Source organism: Capsicum annuum, chromosome 12 (assembly GCF_002878395.1).
Source record: "Capsicum annuum cultivar UCD-10X-F1 chromosome 12, UCD10Xv1.1, whole genome shotgun sequence".
NCBI classification, from domain to species: Eukaryota; Viridiplantae; Streptophyta; class Magnoliopsida; order Solanales; family Solanaceae; genus Capsicum; species Capsicum annuum.
The window spans coordinates 209,879,909-209,887,125 of NC_061122.1; positions in this window are offsets into that span (position 1 = coordinate 209,879,909).

The window sequence follows — 7,217 nt, forward strand, 5'->3', positions numbered from 1 at the left end:
AAAAAAAAATTATAAATCATAATAATTAACAACTTAAATTTTTTTAAAAAATATAAAATATTTGGTTGACTCTCGAATTATATTAGTATCACTTAATTATAATAGAAGAAAAGTATTATAACTCACAAAAATTTAAAACTTAAATTATTTTACAAATATAATTGGTTATCAATACCACAAAAGTTTGGACAAGAAAAATAACGTATATTATTTGAATATTAAATAATTTTTTTTATAAATTATAGTAGTTAACAACTTAAATTATCTAAATACATATTAAAAGTATGATTGATTATCTATATTCTATTTGTCTCATATAAATTCAGAAAAAAATAACATATATTGAACTCATGCTAAATCTCGGATGAATTTTAGAATGTATATGCAATCTTCTTTTAAAAAAAAATTGTTTAAATATATCAAGATTGAAACGACAAGTTCTAATACAGCACATAAAAAAGTGTATAAGAAATAATATTAGTATGAATAATACCAGAATTACTAATACAAGCATTAATAATACAAATATTACTAATACATTCTATTTCAAAATTATTTTTATACACTCTAACAAATGACTCCTACGTTTCAATGAAAAGAACATATACAAAAGCAAATTTCGATAAAAATATTTACAGAAGTATGTTTTATTGTGTTCTCAAAGTCAAATAACTTAAATTAAAAACTTATAGTTTTTTTATATATATAATTTTCAAAACACTTAAAATTTAAATTTAAAATATTAATTTAATTTTAACTTCAAAGAATAAGTTGACAAATAAAAAAGAAGGAGAAATGAAAGCAAAGAATGTTTATGTCGGCTTAGTGAGGGAATACAATGCAATTTTAACCTATTAGTTACAAGAAACATGTAATGTAATATGCAATGACTAGATAATCATTTATCTTTTTCAATAATTATTCTCTATTTTATACAACAGGTGTCAAGTCTTATGTATCAATTTTAATCTCATATTTTATACTTAATGTAACATATTTCAGTCATATGATTAGAGATCTGAACTTCAAAATGCATAAAATTATGTTATTTATATAAGTAAGTTATACATGATTATGTTGTGGAATAATTTAGCTCCTTCAAAAATACTATCAAGTAGTTAATATGTTTTATGTATCCATGTTTTATAATTCACATTGACATCAACCTAACTTATCGTACATAATTGAAATATCTTAATGTTGGGCCCGTGCCAGCTACTCTAGTTGATGGTGAGAATTGAAAGTTTGAGTTTCAAAATATAAATTTAATTATATTTTTTGGAATTCAGAGAAAGTGAGTCCTAATAAAAACTAAGGATCCTGATAATTTATTTTAAAGTATCTTTTAAAATTAGTTTTTAAATTTTACTATTTTATCATCCAAACATTATATATATGCAGATACAAAATTGAAATAATATTTTTAATTTATGAACTCTTAATTACAATTTTTATATTTATTGTGTTTTGATATATTATTTATATATGTTAAATAAAATTTTTAGTTAAAAAAATAAATTTATATCATCTACATAGACATAGATAAAATCAAGTATTTCTAAAAGATCATAAATTCTCAAAGAGTGAAAACTTTGAATTAACTATATACTAATTATAAATAATGTTATGAATTTAACGTATGAACTTTAATTTTTTAAATTTGAAAACTAAAAGAAATCTTAACGCACTCTTTGCAATTGAATATTAAATTACATACTCATTTAATAAAATATTTTATCACCACACGAAGCGCGGTCCATTTCACTAGTTCAAAATATAAAATTGTTCAAAATTCAACTCTTCCATGTTGAAGTATGTTCATTTTGCTCATTTGAACTTTGCAAAATTAACGAGGATTAGTACTTATAACACATCATGATCCCAGAACGATTTATCTTCGTCCAATTCTAGATTGATTTAGAATACGATTGGTTTAAATATTCTCCAGGCTATGACTCATTGTTTTCGGCTAATGAAATAATTCCCGATAAATAAAATTGATAAGATTTTAGAGTTAAAAATAAACCCGAAAAATAATTTATTTTAGAATCGTAGGAAGGAAGGTGTTCTACAAATGAACATCATTATTTTATCATGTTAAAATAGAATGAGCCAACACAAACAACTTGCATAAACATTAGTATTTTTTAACTCTGATAAAATACCTTTTCAAGGCTTCTCAAATTATTTTAAGAATTTAATTCAAACATTCTTAATCTCCAATCATGATTGTGAACACGTTTTAAACATTTGATGATGTGATTTACTGCTACCTTATAGAACAACCACACAATTTTAGCCTTTATTCTTTTCAATACCTTTTATGATTGCTCCCATTATTTCATTTTACTTAATTTTTATATTAAAAATATTACTCCCTCCAATTAAAAAAGAATGACCTACCTTGACTTGGCACAAAATTTAAGAAAATAAAGAAACTTTTGAATCTTGTGGCCTTGAATTAAAATTGTGTCAAATGTATCAAAATACTCTTTAATCATGTGGTCCTAAACATGTCATGTGTAAAGTTGAAATTAAAATAGTGTCAAAAAGAAAAAGATTTCATTCTTTTTTAAACGGATTAAAACGAAAAGCAGGTCATTCTTTTTTAAACGGAGGGAGTACTTTTTTTACTTATATATTTTAATAATTAAGATAAAAAAAATATTACTAAGATAATAAACACCCTCCACCTTCACTCTTGAAGTTAAAGATTTGAGTCATCAATGGTTTAAAAGAAAAAAAAGAAAAGGGTCAAAAATACTCCTGAACTATCTGAAATAGATCAAACATAACAGAATTCAAAAATACCCCTTCGATAAATATTTGGTTCAAAAATATCTCTCCCCTTAACAGAATTCCACCAAGCATGCCACCTAGGTAAAAAAAATCACGTGGCCATGTCACGTCACCATCCACATGTAATTTTTTTCTTTTGATCTCACAAGCCTATTAATCTACTCCAAAAATTGATTTTCTACTAGATAAAAAGGTATTCGGTTTTGGCTCAATCAATTTCGCTTTTGATGAAGACTGAAAATTTAAATTTTTAGTACTAGAAGTTATGGTTGTATGCCTTTTCCAATGAAAATTCAACCTGTTGACTTCAATTCTATCGAAAAACCGACTAAATATGACTCATTTAAGTTGGTTCCCAAGTCACGGTTCAAGTGATTATATGAGAGGCAATTTTCAGGACTTTTGAGATCATCAGTGTCAGAGAAGCTGGTTATAGGTGAGGATTTTGTTGGCAATAAAAAGGATGTTGCGTCCGATGAATTCGAACCGAGCTCTATTTGTTTGGAAAAAATGGTGCAGATTTTCATTGATTTGAATAAGATCCCTGTTTGTACTACCGAGTGCCTTTAAGTCCAACGGCTCTGCATCACCACCACCCTCACCAGGAAAAGGGGATTATAAGCCAAATGGGTTCTCCCACCTATTAGACTAGTCTTTTGAGTTGGACTCTCCCATTTGGTTTATAACATTGGTACTTTCATTTAGAGTCCCAGGCGTTGGGCTGTGACTCGAAGTGGTGGCCTGCGCGCTAGGAGTGGTGGCCTGGACCCAAGAAAGGTGCCAGTCATGACCAATTGGGCGTAGCCGTGACCGACGAGGATCGATCCACGTGTGGGGAGCCGCGCGTTGAGCCGTGACTCGTAGTGATGGGCTGGACCCAAGAGGGGTGCCAGCCGTAACCAACTGGGCATAGTCGTGACCAACAAAGATCGATCCATGTGTGGAGCCACAACTCGAAGTGGTGGCCTGTGCGCTAAGAGTAGTGGCTTGGACCTAAGGGGGGTGTCAGTCGTGACCGACTGGGCTCAGCCGTGACCAACGAGGTCATTGGTTCTCAAGCGGAAGCGATTGTTATGAACCAATTGGAAAAATAGAGAATTGCTAAGGGGATTATAAGGGTTCTCCCACCTGTTAGACTAGTCTTTTGGGTTGGACTCTCCCTTCCATTTGGTTTATAACAAAAAGTATCAAGGTCTATACGCCGTGTAACAATAAGCCAATGGTAATGGAACCTATACAAACTGGAAGAAACAAGACAAATCGTAGTGGAAATAACACAAGTAATTCCAACCACATGCAAAATAAAGCAATCTTTTTTATATGCAAACATAACCAAGTAACCACAGAGCAGTATCGACCATACATACATAGACAACGAGAATCACAAAACTGTATGCAATTCGAATACACAAGCTAAAACATATTCAAGGACAATGCAAAAGCTTAAGGTTATCAAGGAAAAAAAAAACAGTGAGTTCAAAATTCATGGATAAATTATATTGAATGACACAAGGCAATAGGAGTCAGGTCAAGAGTAAAGGGGTTGTTTCAAATTCAGCCACAAAAAAAAAAAAAAACCAACATAAGTAGGTACCTACATTAGTTGATAAAAGTTGACGACCGTAACACATCCACAAATCAGCAAAATCATAGTGATACTCGGGCGGAGCGCCTATGGGAAGATCTATATATCTCAGAGTCTCAGCGCTTCGAAGGTTGGATAGGGTGCTGCCTAACATTTTCGTAGGGAAAGCATATCGCCTTCAGAAGATTGTTCACAGGGTGCAAAACAGAACTTGAAGAAGAAAACAATGTCATATAATTAAAAAATAAAATTATATGTGGATGGTGACGTGATATGGTCACGTATTTTTTTTTTTATTTAGGTGGCATGCTTAGTTGAATTTTATTAAAAAGAGGAATATTTTTTAGCCAAATATTTAATGGATGAGTATTTTTGAACCATGTCACGTGATATGGCCACGTATTTGACTCTTTTTTGAAAAAAAAAATATGTGGACTTTCTAGCGAAGTATAAAAGAAATAACAGATTTATTATTTTTTTTCAAATGCTACGCTTGACATTAACTAACTATATAAAGTGCTAACCACCAAACTTAAAATTCCAAAGCATAGTAGTAAAACTAGATGATGTATCCCATGCTATATTTTTTTTTTTTGTTTAATAATATTTCATGAGTTATTGTTAGTTAAACATCTTATAAACCTTTAAAATGAAAAAAATATAGATATGCTTTTTGTGTTATGACAAAAAAGAGATAAATTTTCATTTATTATTTTTTTCGTTATATTTATTTATTTTTGAGAGCTTAGTAATATCTGAGAATTATCAATCACTTTTTAATAATACTTATCAAATTTGACACTTTACATGATAATTTATAATATATTAATATTTTAATCCAATTTATAATATTATTATATACGTTCTAAATTTTTTATTATTTTTAAAAGAGTGGTACACCACTAAATTTAAAAATTGATCAAATTATCCTGAAAATATTATTTATAACATAATTTCTTATTAAATTTAAAATATATAGATATACTTTTTTAATACTTTCAATTTTTTTAAAAATTTTAGTTCCTTTGTAATAGAAATTATTCATCTTTCATATTTTTCTCTCATTTCGTTTCTTTGTTTATTGAAAGAATTCTTAATTATATATTCTTGAATTTTGAATCAAGGAATTCAATTTTTCCTTTAACTAAGTTAGAAAACAAAAGTATGATAAAGAACCATTTTATGTAATATTGAATTTTTAGTGAATCAGAAAAGCATCAAACTAAATTTGATCATAGATGAAGTAGTATACTCCTACATAATGATACTCTCATGCTACATATATAAAATGACTATATATATATTTTTCAAAATCTTTTTTGAAATTATTACCAAGTAGTGTATTAAAGAGAGAGATTTTTCCATATACAATTTGAGAGTATTTTAACATTTTATTACAAAATAATAATTTGGAACAAAATTTTATAATTTTTTTAATTGGATAATTGCCAACTAAATGCAACTATTGAAATTCAAAACTTGTTAAAATTATATTAATTTGAAATATTATAATAAACATTAAATTGTAGATTACTTTGAGAATTTTTTTTGGGGTTATATAGCTAAGATGAGAAGTGAGAAGTAGTGCATTTTAAAGAAGAAAAAATATTGAATGGAAAATGAAGTCCACAAAAAGAGAACTTTGAATGGTGAATTTATATTGTGAAATGACTATAATGCCCTTGATCATCCCATAACTCACTCTTCTATATAATAATAATAATAAAAAAAAATTAAAAAAAATATTCATAAAGAGAGTATTAAATCGATGAAGTCTAAGTAAAATGGAATAAAAAAATATTAGAGTAATATTATATATTATAATATGGTGTCGTGTATGAAACTGCTCCTCGAATTAAGTTCTCAAATAGCTTTAAAATAGGTTTTTGTTGATATTTTCTCCTTCATAAGAAAAAAAAGTATTACAAAAATTACCTTTAAAGGTGGTGGACTTGTATCCTGTTTAATAAATCTTGTCCATAAGATAAATATTCTAATTTTTGCTTATAAGGTAAACGTTTTGATATTTCACGTTAATGAATTTGCATAATTAACTAAAAGTTCTGCCATATAAATAAAAGTTAGAACTTAGATATGTTGTTAACTTAAATAAACATATCAAACATAAGATGAAAAATAAAAAGGACTAGTAAAACGTTAAAAAATTATTTGGATATGTCTGAAAGAAATGCTCACTCTAACCAAAAGAATGATTACTTTTCTTTTTAGTCTATTTTAAAAAAATAACTTTTTCTTTTTGTATCAATATTTTAATTTCAATTTTTTACAAGAGATATTTAAGGTCAAAGATATTTTGTTATATTTAACATAATTCTAATTTAAGATCAGAAAAATTAATTTATTTTTCTTTGACTATATGTCAAACCAAAATATTGTATATTATTATTTTTTTTAAAATGGAGGAGAGTATAAGTAATTACTATTTATTTTGGTTTTGTTTTGGATGAAATTTTGGTCAAAAACACTTGTGCCTATAAATTGCAGCATCCATCTACTTGTGTTGCTTTACAACATTCCAGTTACACAAGCAAACCGTTGATATCTCTTCGTGTGTCTGCTGTCTCTCTCTCTTCCCTCTTTGGATTTACACAACATATATATATATATATATATATATATATTCATGTTTTTGTCAGTGTGTACTTGCTGGTTCCATTGCTCTCCCTCTTTGGAAATCCAGCCCCTTTGAAACAACCTTCACATTACACCTACTCTATAATTCAAGATTCTATTCTGGGCATAACCTGAAAAATATTATATCTTTTTTTCTTTTTTGGTTATTTGAGATTAGTTTTTTTTTTTTTTTTTTTTT